Source organism: Erpetoichthys calabaricus, chromosome 11 (genome assembly GCF_900747795.2).
Source record: "Erpetoichthys calabaricus chromosome 11, fErpCal1.3, whole genome shotgun sequence".
NCBI lineage: Eukaryota > Metazoa > Chordata > Cladistia > Polypteriformes > Polypteridae > Erpetoichthys > Erpetoichthys calabaricus.
Genome location: NC_041404.2, coordinates 74,001,858 through 74,022,261, shown reverse-complemented (window position 1 = coordinate 74,022,261; position 20,404 = coordinate 74,001,858). Strand labels below are relative to the sequence as shown.

General features: G+C 40.1%; 1 protein-coding gene across 2 annotated transcripts in view; it reads left to right on the top strand.

Annotated features, from left to right (window-relative positions):
- The first annotated feature begins 44 nt into the window (after positions 1-44).
- LOC114660582 (membrane-associated guanylate kinase, WW and PDZ domain-containing protein 3-like) overlaps positions 45-20,404 on the top strand; it is a 184,878-nt gene continuing 164,518 nt past the window's right edge. For both annotated transcript variants that reach the window (XM_028813356.2, XM_051933585.1), the window contains exon 1: positions 45-980. The gene's annotated coding sequence lies outside the window, so the exon portion shown is untranslated. The remainder of the gene's footprint in view (positions 981-20,404) is intronic.

Below are 20,404 nucleotides of genomic sequence, written 5' to 3'. Positions count from 1 at the left end.
GTTGCTATGGACACTTAAAAGCACTCTGGGAGTTGTAGGTCAAATATTATTACAGCCTCTGTGACTAAAGCAACTATTTAAAAATCGTACTGTTTTATCTGTCCTCTGAATCAGTGTGCGATTAAATAAGATCTATCTGTAGTAGCTGTGTTAATATGCACCAAGTATATTCAGATGCTGCCCAAATTAACCGTAAATGCATATTAATGGCGTATGGGGATTGTAGTTTTTATTTTATGCTGAAGAGGACTTTCGGCAATTCCTGCTGAGGGGAAATTATACATTGAATTGTTCAAGGCAGAGCGGTATTCGTAATATCGATTTAAAACTGAAAACGGCATCTAAGTCTTTCTTAAATGATTTATTTCAAAGTTTATTTTACTATATTCTCTATTTTCTATTCAATCTGTAACCAGGTGAAATGCATTCTTATCAATGCAACCCTGGCTTTTATTTATCTAATGTAGGTCAAATGAATCGGACAAGAGCTGGTTCATTGAATTCCTTGACCATAGCAGAATGACAGAGTGCGTATCGATTGTTTTCTTTTTTTTCGGTATTTTTATAATCAAATAATCGGTCGTATTTTGACACAGAATGCGCAGGTGAAAGAGAGCGGATTAATCGGCGCATTAAGGTACCCGGGCTCTGACACCAGCTGTCAACACTGCAATGCTATTTTTCTCTTTTTTAAAATAAGAAAAGGCAAGCTGACACTTTGATTCAAGACGTCGAACACATGTAATCATTTCATACAATTCCTTCACTCCCGAGGACGGTCGAGCCAGTTGCGATCGAATGTTTTCCCTCTGATTACTTTTTTTTTCTTTTTCGGTGCCCTCGGGTAACAACTAAGTTCTACCTGACAGCGACTGGCAGTGGGGGGAGGTACACCTGAGGCGAGTGACAGCTGCGGGGCAGCGATCGCACAAGCGACGGAGAACACGCACACGCAGCCGGAGCCGTCGGAGACAATGCAGGTACGAGCACCATGTCTTCTTCTATTCTCTAGCGAAATCGTCGTTGCAGGGGGGCCATTGGAGCGTCCCGTGTCCATTATAGTGTGATGGGCTTAATCCGTTAGGCAAGGGTTCGCGCTTTGCTTTGTCTTACGTGTCTGATTGACCGTATTTCGTGCACCGGGCCATGCAAATGATTCCCGGGAACTTCAGGACTGGGTTCAATAGGAGGCATTCTGTGAGGATTCCAGAAGGGATGCCCAACGGTTTACCAAGTTGGCATGTTATGGTGTTTTCATTCCTCTGTGCAGTGCGTGTACACTGCCCGCCTATTACATTAGATATGTGTGATCGTATTTGAAGCCTCTGTCTCCGCGTGCCTCTACACTTTCTGCTCCGGAGGTCAGTTGTCTCTTTTGACCAGATCGAATTCTGTCAGTTATGTGGTAGTGAGTCCAGATGACACCGTTTTTAGTATTGCTGCATATGTCTGTGTGTACAAACATCTGTGTCCCTACTAAACTGACTGTATATTTAATTGTGCCTGACTAAATGCACTTGAGACTGTCCCTGCACCTGGTACCCAGGCACAGGAGAGGAAGGGCAGCTGAAAAGAAGATGGGACCTGAAAGTGGGGAGACGAACTGTCTCAGTTTAGCTTTAAGACTTTGTTTAATAGGAGTTTCCTCCATCCAATCCTGTCCTCTACTTATTTATACCATTTTGCTTTTTTCAGTTTAGCAGATACAGAAGGATGGCAATCCCATGTGTAGTCCCATGTAAACAAAAAAAAAAAGATCCATTCAGCCATCCATTCATTTTATGAACCTGTTTAACCCAATTGTAGACATGTGAAATACAGAATGTACTTTGGATACAAGGTTGGAACCAAACCTAATTCAATGTTCAATCATATTCACATTCACTTATGCCAGGTCAACCGGTTATTTCAAGCTGCATATTTCTTTAGGATATGGTAGGAAAACTGAAGTACCTGGAGAAAAATCCATATAAGACAGGAGGAACTCCACCCAGACAGTGACTGGGCCAGGATTTAAATCGATGTGCATTTATGGCAGTATAAGATTAAACAATAGTTGGGAAAAGGTACTTACAATAGGTGGATAGATAAGTTTCAATGAACATGAAGAAACTTAAGGAGCCTGACAAAGAAGAAGTGACCATTCAGTCCATCAAGCCAGTTTGTTTAACTAATAGCTAAGCTGTCCCAATATATCATCTAGAAATTTCTTAAAGGTTGTTAGGGTTCGTGCTTCAACTAAATGTCTAGGTAGTTTGTTCCAGAGTCCCACAACTCTTTGCATAAAGAAGTGCTTCCTGGCTTCAGTCTTAACTGCATTGATGTCCTGGAGTATGAAATTCACCCTTAAGCTGAAATGTTGTTGGATCTACTTTTTCAATGCCTTTGAGGATTTTAAATACCTGGATTAGGTGCCCACACAGTCTCCTCTACTTGAGACTAAATAGGTTTAATTCTTTTCAGTGTAGGACATGTCCTGGAGTCCTGGGATGCACTTGGTTGCTCTCCTCTGCAACAGCTTCAAGTGCTGCTATGTTTTTGTTGTACCATGGTGACCAGAACTGCACACAATACTTCTTCTACAGTCTTACTAGTACATTATGTAGTTTAAGCCTAACATCTCTTGACTTATATTCAACAGTTTTATGATATAACCTAACATTATATTTGCATTTTAATTGCTTCTGCCCATTTCTTAGATGATGAAAATGATGTGCCCACATAAACCCCCAAATCATTTTCAGAGGTTGCTTCCTGCATGATAGTGTCTCCCATCTTGTATTTATAATTGATGTTCCTTTTGCCCATGTGTAGGACTTTTCAGTTTTCTGCATTAAACTGCATTTTCCAAGTGTTTGCCTAGTTTTGAAACTTGTCGGTCCCTAGCAAGCCTATAGATAGATAGATAGTTAGATAGAGAGACAGACAAGTGGTGGCTGGTGCTCTACACTCCTAAAAATAATGTTTTTTTAATGGCACTTTACTGTGATTTTATGTGATTCCTTGTTGAACTAATGTTTGCCAAAGAACCATTTCATTCTGTTAAAAGATCTCTGAAGTTGGTTCCTTGATCTTTGTAGAGGTTTCTGATGGGTGGACAAAACAGAAATTTTTAATGTCTAGTAGGCTAACTAGCAGGATACAACAGATCAAGAAAATCTGAGCAAGAGTACTTTTAAAATAAGGAACCTAGAGACTGGGCCATCTTAACAGCATCATAGGCCCCCAGGCAGAGTAGTGTGCTGGGGCCTCTGTTTTGACAGCAAAACAGAAACATACATAGGCATGAGAAACATCATGAGCCCCTATGCTCCCGGGGCCCCCAACCAGTGCCCATTGTGCCCATACATTAAGTGATGCCTAGTGATGCTTTGTAAATTGGTTAATATCTATTCATGGTTAATCACATAATCTTTTACATATCTAAATAAATAAAAGTTCTTTCTAGAACATCTCTCAGAAAAAACACTCTGACGCCTTTATTTCTAAGAGTGTAGGGCCTTGGTTTTGAGTCCGTGTCCCAGCAGAGTATGGCCTCATTCCTCCTGAAGGCATCTGAACTTACAATATGGTGAAGGTGAGCCTTTGTGTGTGTGTTGAACCTGACTGGGGGGCTTATGCTTCCAATTTTCTCACTACTTCAAGTTCCCTGCATTCTCGGTCCATATCTGTTAAAGTTTGTCTGATCTACTTTGAATCTTTTCTGGATGTACAGTAAGTCAGTTCTTCATTCTTCCTGCTAATCTATATTGCTGTTTTAATTTTGCCATTTCACTCAGTATGTATAGTTGATATTGTTCTGCAATTTTTGTGTACTCAATAAATGACTTTATGATGGCCGATGATGTTAATATTGCTATGTGAAGTAAAGATTGATTCATTTGTAGGATTTCGGTCAAAGTCTTACTAAAGTGTGTTTGCTACCTCCATCTTCCCAGCCTCACTCCAGCCATAGCAGCCTCTGTTTCTGGGTGTCTAGGGCTCCATTTATATCCTGTGCATGTCAAGTCTGTACTTTGTCAGTATAGTTCACAACTTTGAACTTGTCACTTGGGTTTGATAGTCATTTAGATTGTACATTCTGTCCAGACCTCTGAAGCATCTCTGCTGGTTTGCTCTGTGAAGTCACTGGTGTGCAGGGCAGTAGTGATGGGTTTTTAGTACAGGTGGCCATCTCTTACAGTGCTTGTTAGCTATTTACTACCAGGGTTAAATGGAGTGGGGAAGAAACAAGTGATACACCAAACTTGTGGCAACATGGACACCCCAACATTTGCAGCAGTGATTAAGTTACTTGATAGCTAGCCTGGGGCTTCTAACCTTGACATGCTTGACTAAGTCTTCATGAGAAGGCATCCATCCTGGTAGCTTAGCAACATTCATTTGTTGTATTCCTTATAGAAAGGAACTTGAAGGAATGAACAGGAAAATCGGTGAATGCAAAACTTATTACTACAGTATGCATTCTAATGATGGACGCTTTTTTTTATCAGAGTTCCCGTTTAAATAGAAACTGTATATTGAGCCATTCCTCCTTCATCAGCAGGCAAGTTTCATTACTGAACATTGACGGAATTGGTCGGGCAGCTTCCTAAACCTATATCAGACAGTTTGTCACCCTAAATCAGATCATTGAACCAGTTGTCCTACTACTGTGAATTCGATTGAGTAGGTTTGAAAATGGACGAAAGAAGGAATCAATTGTTATCTTTTCAACAATCCCAAGACTAACAGAGTCTGAAGCAGACTTCAGCGTCACATTAGATTAACAAGCATATCTAAACAGAAGTTCCTGCCATTTTATGAATACTGACATTCACAAACCACTGAAGATTTTTAGTTTAGGTGATTCTTCCTTTTCATTACGTTTCATTACGCCTCTCTGTTTAACGTCTATTGGAAAAGCAGAAAAGGCATAGATGTGGTTATTTTTCACATACAGGAGAGCAGAACAACTTACTTTGAACTTTCTGAATATTGTAAAGCAAGCCAAGTAGTTTTAATGACACACCTTCAGATCCACCTTGCTCTGCCTTCCGCCTGGCTCTTTTCTTTCTTATAATGTTCCCCTTTTTTAAACAGAAGTGACAAGTATAGTTAAGTATGGAAAATTGAAGCCATGTAGAAGTGCATCACCTGGCAAAGGGTAGTTAGCAGCAGGAAGGACACAGAGATGAGAAAGGTGATGGGAGATTCAAAAGAATGGGTTCTCAGTCACAGTCCTGGAGAGACGCAGTGGCTACAGATTTTCATTCAAACCAGTCTCCTAATTAGAAGAACATCCTTACTGCAGTACAAGTCAAAGAACCTTTGTCCACTGTGAAAATTAGCAAAGAGATTCAAGCGTGCACTGGAAAAGAAAACTCTGATCGTCATGAGATAGTGAAAGTCGACTGAAGAGCGGGTAGGAGGCGATTGAGTCCCACACCCTGTGAAGCTTCTAGTGACAGGATACTCGACCATTTGAAAACATGCTGGCACTCTATGTTGAAATTTAAACCGATGAGTACCAGCTCCCGTCAAGTACTGCATTACTGATAATGAAACTTGGTAATAAACTATATGGCTTGTTAGTGCTTTCATTCATATGAGAAATGTTAATTACATTGGACTTTTGGGTAGCCGCAATGGCTGTATGTTTTCAATTAAGTAATTTCTTAATTAGGACACATTTATTTGTTGCTAAAACAATATATTATTTGGTCTTAATTTTACTTAACTCACTTGTTACAATTCAAAGCACTTATCTTTTTTATTTTTAAACATTTGCATTAACATTTTAATTGTGTCCTTTTTTCTTCCCCAGCCACTAGTTAATAGCAAAATGCAGAAAATCAAAGAAGCCACCAGCTCTGCAGCTAACTTAGTTCCATTTACAACAGTGAATATGTAGCATGAAGTATCTGTGTTAATAAAAATGTTTAGAAATAAATGACAGATTCAAGTGAAGGATCATGAAGTGCAAATCTGTTCTCTTCCATGAAACATATGGCTAATGTTCTCAGAAAAGGAAACTACAATGTAATTACAATTTGTCTTGGATAAATGAAAGCTCCTAGCAAGCCGTGTAGCTAAATACCAAGTCTCCTTATCAGTAAGGACAGTCTTCTGATTAGCAGACTGGCTGGAATGAAAACTTGTAGCCACTGTGGCTTTCCAGGACCATGACTGAGCAGCCCCTGTTTATGAGGGTTGAAGTCAGACAGCAAGAGAGACCCCAACTGATGGTTGGCTAGCCTCTCTTTTGAGTGTTTGAGTAGAGAGGAACCAGTCGGGGGAATATGAAGGCCATCCAAACGGATGACAAATCATGCAGGATTGATGATACAAGATACATTTTTGCAACACAGCTAAGTGAGTGGTGGTCATATTACACAAAACAAACACTGGAACACAAAGACAATAGAGTGACAAACAGGAAAGATATACAGTAACTGCCAAACAGAGAGAAGTGGTTAACTCCTGGAGTTCAGAGCTCTGGCAGTAGAAGAATAAAAGTGCCACTCAGAGTAGGCATTCTCAAGTGTCTAGGGTGTCTGTCGGACATTCAGGGCTCAAATCCGTGATGTGCTGGGGGAGTTATGTCAGAGATGATTTTTATAGCCCTTCATGTCATGAGTTTGGTTTAAAATGAGTGGAGTGACAGAAGAATGCATCTAATAATTTCTGATGGTTTATAGAAATTGAACATTATTCCCCTGAATGAGAGTGGGTCAACCTTACTGGAGACTGGAGATGACAAAAAAAGTCAGAAATGTTTAATAGCCTTTAAATACAAGAGGACACAGGTAGTTGTCCACCAGAAAAAAATAAACCAGAAGTGCTGAATTCTGTAGCTTTGAAGCAGCATCCCTAATCAATATGCCACCATGCTCCCCACACCGTTAAGTTTAGGTAAACTGCAAGAAATTTGGTTACAAGAGCAACGCCCCACAGAAGTAAAACCAAAAGAGGAAACAGAGGTTTCAATAGACAACTGAACATTAGAACTAAATTAACAAACTAACAAACTATTATTTGTGTCCTCATTTATGGGTGATTTATAAAAGTCCTATAAATAAACATTAATATATATAGACATACAATGAGTGTTTCATGCAGACATTCCTTTCTTTAGCAAAGCCCATTTCCAATTGTATATTGACATGTAGCCCAGCAGGACTGGAACCGAATAGCTCTGCTTTTAACCAGTGCTGCCATTACTAATCCTCTTTGGTTGTCATGCTTATGTACACTGAACTCCATACGCCTCACTTCACAAGTGAGGACTGATTGTTTTGTTATATAACACTCAAAAAGGAAAAAAAAATGACTGCCATGAACAGTTGGTATTTTTATTTATTTTTTTTTTATTTTTTGCTTAGCAACTGTGGGAGAAAATAAACACTTTACCTATAACTGGGTAAATAGTGGCATGTGGCAGGGCTTGAGGTGTCTTCAGTTTCAGGTCTACATGAGTTCTCCATGCTTAAATGGGTTTCTGCCAGGGACTCTGGTTATCAATGCCAGCTCTGAGGTGCTATCCATCACTTCCTACTGTCAATCAACATCTGCACACATTCACTTCATTCATTTACAGCAATGTTTGACTTGATGGCAGAGCAATGGTACCTTGTTATCTTGTACACTTTGTAAGGCACCTCACACGACTGCTCTCTGCAGGGGATCTATACTCATAGGTTGATTATAGACTCCAAACTCACCCAGCATTGCAGCTGTCTCTTTTCATTAAATGTGGGGAACAGACCCTACCTTGGCAACGTTGAGGAGAAAGCAGGAACCATCAGTAGATAGCCAGGCTAGTCTACCTCAGAGCTCACTCATGTACACCCTTGCACTCACTTTCACATTGGGCCCGTTTATCATCACCTGTTAACGTACAACACACATCTTTGAGATGTGAAAAGAAACCCAAGCAGAGAGTGCCCAAGCCAAGATTCAAACTTGGAACTGTGAGACAGCAGTATGCACCGCTGCACCACCATGCCACACTACTTCTTTCCTGTATAGCAGACACTAGAAGCACCCTGGCAGATTGCTGTTGGCTTTTGGTTTTCCCCTGTCTTTTATTGTTTTCTTGCTTTCTTTCGAATAAGGGAAGTCTTGGTAAAATGCACTGTCTCTTTTATACCCAGCTTTGCCTACTGAACATCTCTTATTTTAGTAATATTGATAAGCCACATTGGTGCCAAACTATGGTAATGCCTTCAGACACCCCAAGCACCCCATTGAAATTAATAACATTTTTCCTGATAGGCATAAAGTGTTTAGCTCCACCTAGACTTGGAAATGATATCCACTATCTTCTTAGTTTTGGTGGATCAGAGCTGAGAAAATGATCATATTCATCCAAAGGGGGATACTTAGAGGTGTCAACAAGCTGGCAGCAAGGACTGTGTGTGTGCACTTAGTAAAAGAGGACCTGCTTTGCAATGCTTTTCAGCAATTCCCATATTCCTATTTAAATTTAAAACCCAAGACAAATATCACCTGCACAGATGAACTTATGTGACCGTGTAGGCGGAAGCGCATTCAACTGAATAAAGAATAAGAACAGACGCCTCTGAGTTGAAAGCTTCAACAGCAGTGTGCTGTTTTCTAATTCGGAGAGAAATGTAAATCCAGCAAAGAGGCACACTGGGTGGGTGTTCTGCCACATAGCCTTGGGACCCTGTTTCGAGTCTCTTCTCTTCTCTCCACAATTTACAAATTCTCCCTGTGCTCCTGTGGGTTTTCTTTGTTGAATCTTTCAAACCCAAGATGTTCTTTAAGGCTGATCTGTGCCCTTATGCATGATGCATGATAGACTTCTTGGACTGATATGCAGGGTGAAGGGATTCTAAAGAAGGAGGGATGGATGTTAACAATAACAGTCTATCAACTGAGGGTAGAAGCATGGAGGTGAATTCAACGGCTGATATGGGAACCCTTCAAATGAACCTGGAAGTCATAGGTGTCAAACAGGGCTGCAGTTGCATTAACTATATTTCATGCATTTTGTTAACACTAGCTCTGCTAACTAACCTCAGATGCAAATGTTTTAAGTCATTGTGTGATTGTCACATCCATCCATAATTTGAAGCAATCAGTCAGTCAATTTCTAAACCGTTTTATCCTGATTAGGGTCTCTGGGGGGGTTCTGGAGCTTAACCCAGGTAGCATATGGTGCAAGGCAGTAAAAAACCTTGGACAGGGTGCCAGTCCATTGCAGGATGAACACACACACTCACACACACACCATCCACACACTAGGGCCAGTTCAGCATCATCTGTCCACCTAACTTACATGTCTTTGGACTATGGGAAGAAACTGGAGCACCCGGAGGAAGACCACACAGACACAGGGAGAACATGCAAACTCCACGCAAACTCCGAGATGTGCCTACCACTATGCTACCATGCCGCCTTCATTTTGAAACAACTTTTTTTATTACATGATCATACAGTGTCCTGCCTGTGAAAGTCAGACAGGTTGCAACACATTAAAAATGGTGAGATAATATGAGAATGCATTCAAGATGTGCTTTCAAAGTCAGTGAATCATAAAGGACTATGTCAGTGCCAAGCTTGAGGGGTGATGAGCCTCTGGGGATGGAGTCAGAACTCCATGTACTTGGAGCTTGGGAGGCAAGGCCTGATTAAGACCCCCCACAGGCCCCTGGGTGACTTAGCTCCTTAATAGAGAGTTGATCATACTTTACACAATGAAGGAAATTTAATGCAGCGTAGTAATATTCTCTTTTCATTTTGGTGCAAGATTTGATTGTTACATCAAGCAGGTGGGGGGTTTGATCCCTTTGGTCACTTCGACTCACTGGTGGAGTTTTGGTGAACAAGGCCCCTTGTTGTCATGGGCCCCTGGACATGCACCCAAATGCACTAATGGTAGATACACCACTTCTGGGATGTGGTTATATGGTAGGTCATTGAGCCAGAGTAAAGAGCCGGGTGTCTACTTCTACAGGGTACAGAGCAGAATGGACCCACTTTCTAAGTAAAGAGTCGGTGCATCTCAGTGGAAATCTATGCGGGGTGCTCCAGGGTCATCCACTGTGAGAGCACAGGTTCCCAGCCACAACCATTTCAATGGACTGCACCTGAAGACATGGTGTGAAGTGTAGGCTGGTGTCCACTCCAGTACTGGTTCTGATGCAGGGGACAACGAATTGCTGCCCTGTTAATTGTTGTGATGTCAAAGTTGACTGCATAACATGGTGGGCAACTAGATATAAATCCTATGCCTATTTTTGAAGGCCTAGCCGGGCACTGTACTGTATAATGGATAGCTGGGCTGGTATCTGTCCGCTAGGCCATCCACTATATTCCTATCACATATGCTGTGGTCTGGCATAATTTGGTCAATGTAATGATAAACAGTGGGTGCAGCTCTTGTAATATATGAATATCTCCAGTAGATGAGCATATCTTGCATGTTGTTCTAGCTTCAGCTATTTCACTGTTTATTTTACCTTGAATGTATAAATCACAGTAGGCCTTGAAGGTATCAGTTATATGACTTTTAGTTCCTTTTTTTAATCACTCCACAAGCTGATAAACTAAAGGTTACACCAGTGCTTTTGCAGTCCTGTTGTTGTTTGTGAAGGAAAACAGTGAATACTTTTTTACTTTTGACCTTTTCAGCTGCCTTGATATTACATTATTACATAACAAGTGCAAAAGCAAAAGAAAAAATGGTTTGTCTGTAGGATGTTTTTACATTGTCTGGAAAGTAACAAAAAAATCAACTTACGTCCATCCTTTTGCAGTTTGTTGGCTCGGAGCATTGAAATCATGTTTATTTATTCAGTTGGCACTTTTAAACCAGGAGTTGAACAAAGCACAAATGCATAGTCCAGTTGTTTCCATACTATTACAATTGCGGTACCTAACATAGGATCACTGGTGGGACTTGTGGTCACTATTAAGTTTGTCCCTTGAGATAATTAAAGGCTTTGATATGTCTCCTACTTAAGAACAAGCTGCATGTGAGAAGAAAATGACAATTCCATTGCGATGGATAGGTGGAGAGATTCTTAAAGAAAGTTCAAGATCAAAGTCTGCTGGGCAATCTGTAGTGTATAATCATAGCTGACAAAGGAGCTGTCCCCAAATAAGGTGGTGTGGTGTGAATGGTCGCCATTTGGTACTTGCTACGCTGCTTAAGTCTGCCTATAGCAGTGCTATTTCCCTCATTTGCTGTGGCTCTAATATTGGCATTGTCACTTGCAGTGACGTGCGGTGAGGTTGATGGCTGGTGAGGCACTGACTCCTTCAGAGTCAGATTTATATGAACCCACAAGAGTAGATCATTCACTATTCAATTGGCAGCATGCACTTTGACTACTAGTTATGTTTCATATCACATCAGCAATCTTTACACACACACAGGTAAGGCGCATATTTTGCTAAGAAAGAACGTTACATTTATAGCGGCGAGAGAAAGCGGAGAGAGCGCATTTGCTCTGCACCCTCCATGTGTTCCAAATTTGCCATTGCAATTTCACAATTCATCCTTACTGTATGCAATACGAATGAAAGTATAGAGTGGTGTACAAAAAAATGGATTTCAATTTTGACCTTAATTGAACTATTTAGTTGTTTTGAAAAGCTTTTAATTCTGATGCTTTAATTGATTTTAATACAGACTGTTAAACAAAAGGATAACAAGAAAAACGAAAGAATATTTTATTTGAGGTCAAAATTAAGTTTTTAAATATTGGATTTTTTTTTCTTAGTCTGATCCCATTTTCTATAAAACTGAAAACTGTTTATGGTGTTACCTTTATTTGTAAATGAAGTCCATGCGCCTATCCTTCTCCATGAAAATCTCTGTCACTTTCTTGTAAAAGTTCTCCTTATTTTCCTTTAGTTTTAAAAATCTTAATCTTCCATTTTGGCAGTTAGTCGGAACAAAAAACAAAAATAAACAGACTGCTGCAGTGCACTTGACTTTCTGATATCGCTAACTTATTGGTGCCCAGAGCCTCTGCATAAAAGAAAGCAGTAACAAGCACGTTTGGCTCACATGCAGCATGGTACTCTCTGCCTCACCTTGTGTCTTTTCACTGCAGTTTTATGTCCTATTAGCAAAACCGAATATGTCAAAAAAATTCATTAAAGATATTAGCTAGACTGTGGAAAATCAGGGTGTATAATAAACGTATCTGTAAACATTATATTGGTGACATACAGAGAGACAGCAACAGGCACGCGCCAATTGCATGCATCAAACCCAGTGTGTGAGGGAGAGCACAGTCCGAGGTGAGGCTTGGCTCATTGCTGCTGCACCTCGCGTTTCTCCCCTGTATTTGAACAGGAAATGCACAAATTCAGCAATTTTGACTATACAAATGATCAAAATTTGTTGGAATCATACAGAAAAAATATTTATAGCACAGACCATTGAATAAATTTATTTTATGTTATCATTATTAGTTTTTTTACTTTTCATGATGACCCTCACCTGCCTCCCCTGGCCACACGTCCCTGGTCACTTATAAGACAGCTATCTAAAATACCAGTAGAAGAGAAAATTCAAAATGGTTTTATGGCTTAAGGTTTGAGTGGTAATCACTGGAGTCATCAGGAAAGGACTGTCCAAGGCTTTATGGGTAAAAAAGCATTTACAACTCTGAGCCACTGGTCAAAACACAAATGTATTGTCAATAGTAAAGAAGTGATACCTTTATCCAAGGCCACTATATGTGTACTGCCTATACTGTATTTCCATTTTAATTATAAATTAGTTGGTTTACACACAACATTTATATTCTGAATTTCTTTGAGTCCTCGACTCTTCTCTAATGGTTCTTGGTCTCATCAGACCACAGCAGTGCATGGTTCCAGTAATCCATGTCCTTAATCTGCTTGTCTTCAGCAAACTGTTTGCGGGCTTTCTTGTGCATCATCTTTAGAAGAGGCTTCCTTCTGGGATGACAGCCATGCAGACAAATTTGATGCAGTGTGCAGCGTATGGTCTGAGCACTGACAGGCTGACCCCCCACCCCTTCAACCTCTGCAGCAATGCTGGCAGCACTCATATGTCTATTTTCAAAAGACAACCTCTGGATATGACGCTGAGCACGTGCACTCAACTTCTTTGGTCAACCATGGCCAGGCCTGTTCTGAGTGGAACCTGTCCTGTTAAACCGCTGTATGGTCTTGGCCACCATGCTGCAGGTCAGTTTCAAGGTGTTGGCAATCTTCTTATAGCCTAGGCCAACTTTAGAGCAACAATTCTTTTTTCAGATTCTCAATGAGTTCTTTGCCATGAGGTGCCATGTTGAACTTCCAGTGACCAGTATGAGAGAGTGTGAGAGCGATAACACCAAATTTAACACACCTGCTCCCCATTCACACCTGAGACCTTGTAACACTAATGAGTCACATAACACCGGGGAGGGAAAATGGCTAATTGGGCACAATTTGGACATTTTTCACTTACTGTACTCACTTTTGTTGCCAGCGGTTTAGACATTAATGGCTTTATGTTGAGTTATTTTGAGGGGACAGCAAATTTACACTGTTATACAAGCTGTACACTGACTACTTTACATTGTATCAAAGTGTCATATCTTCAGTGTTGTCCCATGAAAAGATATAATAAAATATTTACAAAAATGTGAGGGGTGTACTCACTTTTGTGAGATACTGTAGCAGGTCTTCCCTGAGGTTTTGTTCCCTTTAAACCAGGGGTGGGCAAAGTCAGTCCTGCAGGACCACAGTGGCTGCAAGTTTTTCTTCCAACCCAATTGCTTAATCAGGAAATGATCCTTACCAATAATTTAATTTCATTGGTTGCTAGTGCTTTAACTCTGCCATGTCAGGTTATTCTCATATCCTAGATTTCTTTTTTCTATTCTAAGGATGTCAACCAAATGATTTGAAGCCTAAAATGGTAATTCTCACTTTTTTCTCTTCACTTTCCTTCCAACTATTTACTTAAATCCAATAGTGCATGATAAATACACACAGGTGTAAATGGAAACAAGCTAAATGGAGAACTGCTGGTTTCTTTTGTCATTTGCATCTTATGGCTAATAAGGAGCAATTAAAAATTGAGACTACAGCTATTTAAGACTAAAATAAGTAATAAGGGTTCAAAATCTTAACAAGCGAGACAATTAAAATGAAGCGAAAAAGTGTTACTTGGGCAATAAGTGCTTCTTATTGAGCAATTGGGTTGGAACAAAAACCTGCAGCCACTGCAGCCCTCCAGGACTGACTTTGTCCACCCCTGCTTTAAGCCCTCATTTCCTGGTGCAAAGTGGTTTGAATTTCCAACTTTTTATCTCTATGATCATCATCCATATTCTTACTCTGTTCTTGAATGGTTGGAACTTAATGCATTTGGTCAGGTAAGGCAAGAGCTGTTGGGTGTGGATTTTAAAAATATGAATTTAAAAGCCGGACAACAAAGAGTATGGCCAAGGTCAGTAATTTGACCCAGTAATATGAAGGACAGTAAAATTTATTGTCAAAAAACAAGCAATCAGTAAAGTATGTAAAGAAACAAACACAAACTACAAACACAAAAAGGTTAAGGAAAAAGTCTTGTGGAGAGAACTATTTAACAAATTTCAAAAATATGAGATGATTAAGTAAAGCCAGACACAAGGGTTTAGACTTCAGAAATGAGTGATGGTTAGCCTAAATGAGCTTCAGGTGGCCGTCATGTGATTACAGTTGCCATGGAACTCTATAAGAGAGAGAGAGGTGTCCAAAACCAAAGTGCCAAAAATGAGCGATGGATGTGTTGGCTACTTGGGGGTGCAATGGTGAGCAATTAATTAGGTTCAAACACTGCACCCAGTTGAATTCTGGGTAGAGCTGAACTTTTTTTCACTGTGTCTGGGCACTCAAATGAGAGTCTAAAAAGGATTTACTATAGGTATTGTTGACAAGGCTAAAAAATGGCAAGTGTTGTGTTACCTGGCACAGAAAAAGGAGCAGGCCCCCTAAAACTACACAAAAGGTGCTATGTTTCCCTGGCTAGGGTTCAAATCTTTGTTTTATATCCTTTTTGTTCATATTTGATTTTTTTGTTTACTTCAGTACTTCTTGTTTTTATTATATATATTCTTTGTTTTTCATTTTGTCTGTTTCAATGCCTTCTTTATGTTTCATGTGTTTTTTGGGTGGTTCCCCAAGAGACGTAGCCAGCTGCCAGTCACCAGCAGGGACTTCCCTTCAGCCTATAATTCTTGAAGATCTCCCACAGTCCCTTATTGTTCATTCCATTGTGCTTGGGCATTTTGGTGAGGTTCTATGTTTCTACTGCACTTTTTGATATTTCCGGAATTTTAACCTTGCTTTGAATTTGTGATTTTTGGGACTTGTATTTGCCTTATTGTCTAAGCCAGTGTTTTTTTCTTTGCCTCACAACCCAATCATGCCCTTCTTAGTCTGTTTAAGACCCATGACAATTGGCAGCCCCTTGTCAATCAACATTGTGGAGAGGGTTCCCCTTTGAGAATTACTGCTGATCATCATAGCTTAATCAATCAAACACAACCCACCACAACACACTTTGCAAACCATATACTAGCCATTACCATTATATACACCAGTGATTTATGACTCTGCAAAATCTCTTTGGTATCATGGCCCATAATATGAAAAACTCTAGTCTAGGCAAATGTTTTATGCCTTTTGTGCTCTTCTTAGCTTCACTGTTTGACAGGGCATTTTTGTGGAAATAAAACCTATTTATTTTTATAAAGTTCTGTGTTTGACTTACTGTTACTATCTGGGATGGAAAGTTGTCCTCTCTAGTGGGAATTTTTGGAAATGCTTTTTGGGACTTGTGTACTTTGGAACTTCTAAGTCATCACAGAAAGGCTGGGCATGCCTAAATACCAGTTTGGGCATCTGGATTAGGCGTAACCCAAGGTCATCTAGACCTAACTCAAATGGCAAGTTTTACCTTTAAAATGGCCTAGAAAAGGGTCTAAGGTTTTTAAAAATTCAAAAATACCAGAATGTCACATAAAGGAAAAGAGGAAAAGCATTAATCCTCCAATCCAAACACTAAACAAAGTTTATTATTAAAAAAAAATTTACAAAAAACATAAAGGGAAAACAGAACACAAAATGAACAAAAATAGATTTGCAAACAAATCCAAAAGTCCAAGAAAGAAGAATCAGTACCTTACATTAAAATGCAGTGGTCCAAATTCAGAAAATCCACAAATAAAATCACAAGAAAAGGCTGAAGCCAGAACTTCACAGTCCCTCAACCACATTGTTAGGTCATGCCACTTTCTTGGGATCCTTGCAAAGGAAGGAGGACCAATAATAAAATACATTACATTGAAACTTAGCATGAAACAAGAAAATATTAAATAAATAACACCAAATTAAATAAACAATGTACATATAGAAGAAAACCAGAAACATAATTAATAACATCATATTGAAAATTATAATTGAATTAAAACAAAACACTGTGTTAATTAACTTATGTCAGAAAGACAGTTTTTGCTGAATCCTAACCCATAAGATCATAAAAGGTTTAAAAACAAAAGTTCCTTTCAAAGCAAGGATGACAAGGCAGGCAGCTTGAGGCATTCTGCTGCACTCTTGCAGCTGCCTCCTGGCACTCTGGCAACTGGGTGAGCAGCAGCTCAGGGCACTCTGGTTGAGCAACCAAGACAAGAACTGGGGAGCCGGCTAGATGGTAAAGAAAGAAACAGGAGAGAGCTGAACAAGACAAGATGCTGGAGCACATCATACATAACATTTACAAACCAACTTAATCCGATTCAAAGGCAGGTGGGACTTGAGCCTATCACAGCAGCATGGTGGAAACCAACCTGAGGTGCCAGTCTATCACTGGGCAGACTTATGCCCACACTCATTTATTCAGATTTAATTTAAATTCACTAATCAACCTAACATGCATGTCTTTAGAATGCAAGAGGAAAAACAAAATATGGATGGATAAAGACGTTAAATATGTTAAGCTCCCTGCTATGTTTTCCTTACAGTCCTAATTGTATTTGACTGATGTGTAATGGACTAACTTTGGATCTGTACCACCAAGTCTGATTAATTGAGCTTGGGATAAACCACACTGAGTGGATATTACAATTAGCCTCAAATATAAAAAAACTGTTGACCCAACTGAATTGCCACTGTTTTCTGGCGTGTGACTCTTATAATCACAGGCACTTATAACTCTGTTTTCCTGACATCAAGATGACATATGCAGACCACATCTGATATTCTAGCTCTGTGATTCAAAACCTCAAAGATAACAAGTGCTCACTAAAGTCATTGTTCTTGCTCTGACCTGCAATTACCATTAGAACAAGGGACAAACCTTGTAGTCTGTCCTCTCTAGGGCAAAGCTTCATATAGTATATAAGGTCCTTGACTACTCCCAAATGATAATGTAAGAATTCCTATCCAGACCCGGTCATATACATTTTCTGAGACTGGACCACAAATTGTGAAGTTCTGTGCAGATCTGGGTAGCTGTGCTCAGAATTAGAATTACTGGACAGATCTGATATGCTGCCTTCTCTGAGGAAATATCAAGTCAAATATGCTGACCAATCCTGACCATTCTGAGTTTTATGAGGTTTGATTATAAAGGGAAAAGAGGTAACTACATGTGATCAGCTAAACTTTATGAGGTAAAACCTCCAATTTTAGAGCTATTGATTTGAGCTAATCATAATGTGAGAAGTGGTATCCATGCCTAACATCTGACCTTTTCAAGATTTAACCACAATCATAGCTAGTGTCTATTCAAAACCTACTGAGTTCTCTGATATCTGAATACAGAGTGAGAACTGCTGAATATTCACAATCCTCCGAACAGCCTGATATGCAGCCATTGTATCAAGAGTGGAAATTAAACTTAACCGCTTCACTTCTAGAGCTCATCTACTTATTCTTACAGATCTGATGGCAAGGTAAGAAATTCTTAACACCCCCAACCTTTCAAGTATTCTAATATTTCACCACCCATTTCCAGACCTGGCCTGGTCGACTTTGTGAGATGACATAACACAAAATCACATTCTGAAAACCTTGTAATCAAGTTCAGAATCACAGGGAACAGAACTCAAGAAAGGAACCAACCCTAGATGGAGTGTCAAACCCTAATGAAACCCTAATTTAGTGCTGCTGGAGAGTTCTGAAATATGGATTATTCTGATATCTGATCATTGAGTAAGAAACTGGAAACATACAGTATATTATCCAATGACCATTACAGGGTAATTACTGTCACATGTACAGAGAAATTCTTACTTTCATGTGTGAATAGCAGATGACTATTTCAAGAGAAAAGCAGATGGCCTGACCTGGGCTCTCTGGAATGTGAGAACAAGGTTAGAAGTATTAACCAGTTATGTTCCACTGAGGTTTCTTGTTAAATAACTATTCAAGACTTGCCTGCTGACCTTTATGAGATGAACCAATATACTGTAAGAACTATGACCAATTGACATCTGACTGTGGAGATACAAATACTGACCAATTCTGTCCTTTTGAGATCTCTTTGGTGAGAGTGTATGGTGAAACTGGTGAACAGATTTGCCCTGCTCACCATTGTGAGATGACACCTGCAATGTCACAACTATTGACTTCTACAAGATGCAAGTCCTAGTGTAAAGGATGCTGGCAAGGCCTGACCTATTATGTTTTCCAGGAGCTCACCATATGTTGAAAAGAGGTGACTAGGTCTGGCTTGCTGATGTTCGTAAGAGCTGTTTAGACATGATCAATTCAGCTCTCTGAAATCTGAAGTACTGACCAGTCATAACTATGCAAACTTTATGAGACCTGACCATTGGTTAAATAGTGATAATCAAAACTGATCTGTACTATCAAACCTCTAATGTTAGAGAAGCTGACCTACAGAGCTCTTTGTGATCTAAACTGAGGCCGAACAGTTTGTACTGGACCTGGCCACATCATCTTTTTTATAGTGACCCATGGTAGCATTTCTGATCCACTGAGGATTGTTTATGTGAAACCCTAAAGATAAAAATCACTGATTAGTCCTGGCAAGATGGCCTCGCAGAAATGTGAAGCAGTGTCCAGTCTTGACCTACTGCTAGGCTATCTGTTCAGGACACTGGTCTCCGTGTCCCTAGAGAAAGTAATACAAATCCATTACTGTATGTAATGTAATTGTGTCATTAGTGTGACCAAGGCATGACCGATGCAGCTTTTGCACTTGGCTGAGCATTTAACAAACCCAGAAGTGACATTGGGAGCTGACAGCAGAGCTCAAGCAGAAGTCTGCAAGGAGAAATTTCCAGGAGGTGTTTGGAAGTGACATGAGCTCAGATATAAGGATTTGTGTTTGCTCAGAAAACTGAAGGGTGAACTGAAGAAAAAGCACTGTAAGCTTTTTCTTTCGTCCACGTCAGCTCTTTAGGAATGCATTCAGGTAAAATGGATCAGGATTAATCACCTCAGGTCTGACGCATTCAGAAGGAAAATGAGTCCCTCATAGTTACAGAGCTGAAAATGGAACATTCCGCTATTTTTTCTATGCATGTGTCCTTTTTTTTTTGATAATAGCAGTGTGTAGGTGTGCATGCATTAAGCTTGTGTGACGAAAGGAGTCACAGAATAAGTGGCTGGTAAGTGAATATCACGGGCTAGCGCTGCAGCAGATGGTGCTGAGTGCTGGCACAAGGAGCGGATGTTTTGTCTTAACATACTCAAAATGCACTCTGCTGGCACACTTTGAGATCAAGTGGGGGAGGACTATCTGGAAAACCAGGATGGCTGCTGGAAGCCCAAGAAAGTGCAGGTTATTGTCTACCATAGCAGTCAGCCCACTTCTAGTGCTTTAACTACATCTGGGCACATGGCCATGATTGATTCTGTAGGAGGTGATGGCTAGAGGTCAGTCTGGCGGAGAGTGGGTGTAGAGCCATGGCTGGCACTCATTCTAGGAGAATACAAACACACGTGGGTCTAGATTCAGTAGAGGCCTGTATTAAGCAAGTAGGAGGGACCTAATAAAGTACGTTGTGCCAAGGAGACCTACCAAATCATTTTTAAAGGTGCTAGTCCAGCTGACCACATCTACACAATGATAATTGACACTTTGAGGGAGACTATCTTTGCATCCCACAAGACATTGAATCCCACTGACAGCAGGGAACTTGTATGTTCAGGTTTAACCAGATGCTGACCAGAGAAGAAGAGTCTCTGGTGTCCAGCTGCTTCAGCCAGGGCTGTATACATTGTGGAGTGTTTCCATAGTAACATGGCAGAACAAACACTCCTCTCCCTATTCAGCATATTCCTCACGTGGCCACTTACCACATTTATAGAAACCTGTAGTTGCTGGCAAAACCATTCATAGCAGGCTATTGGCACCTATACCAGCAAAGCAAGGCACTATATGCAGTTCATTTCACTCTGTTTATCA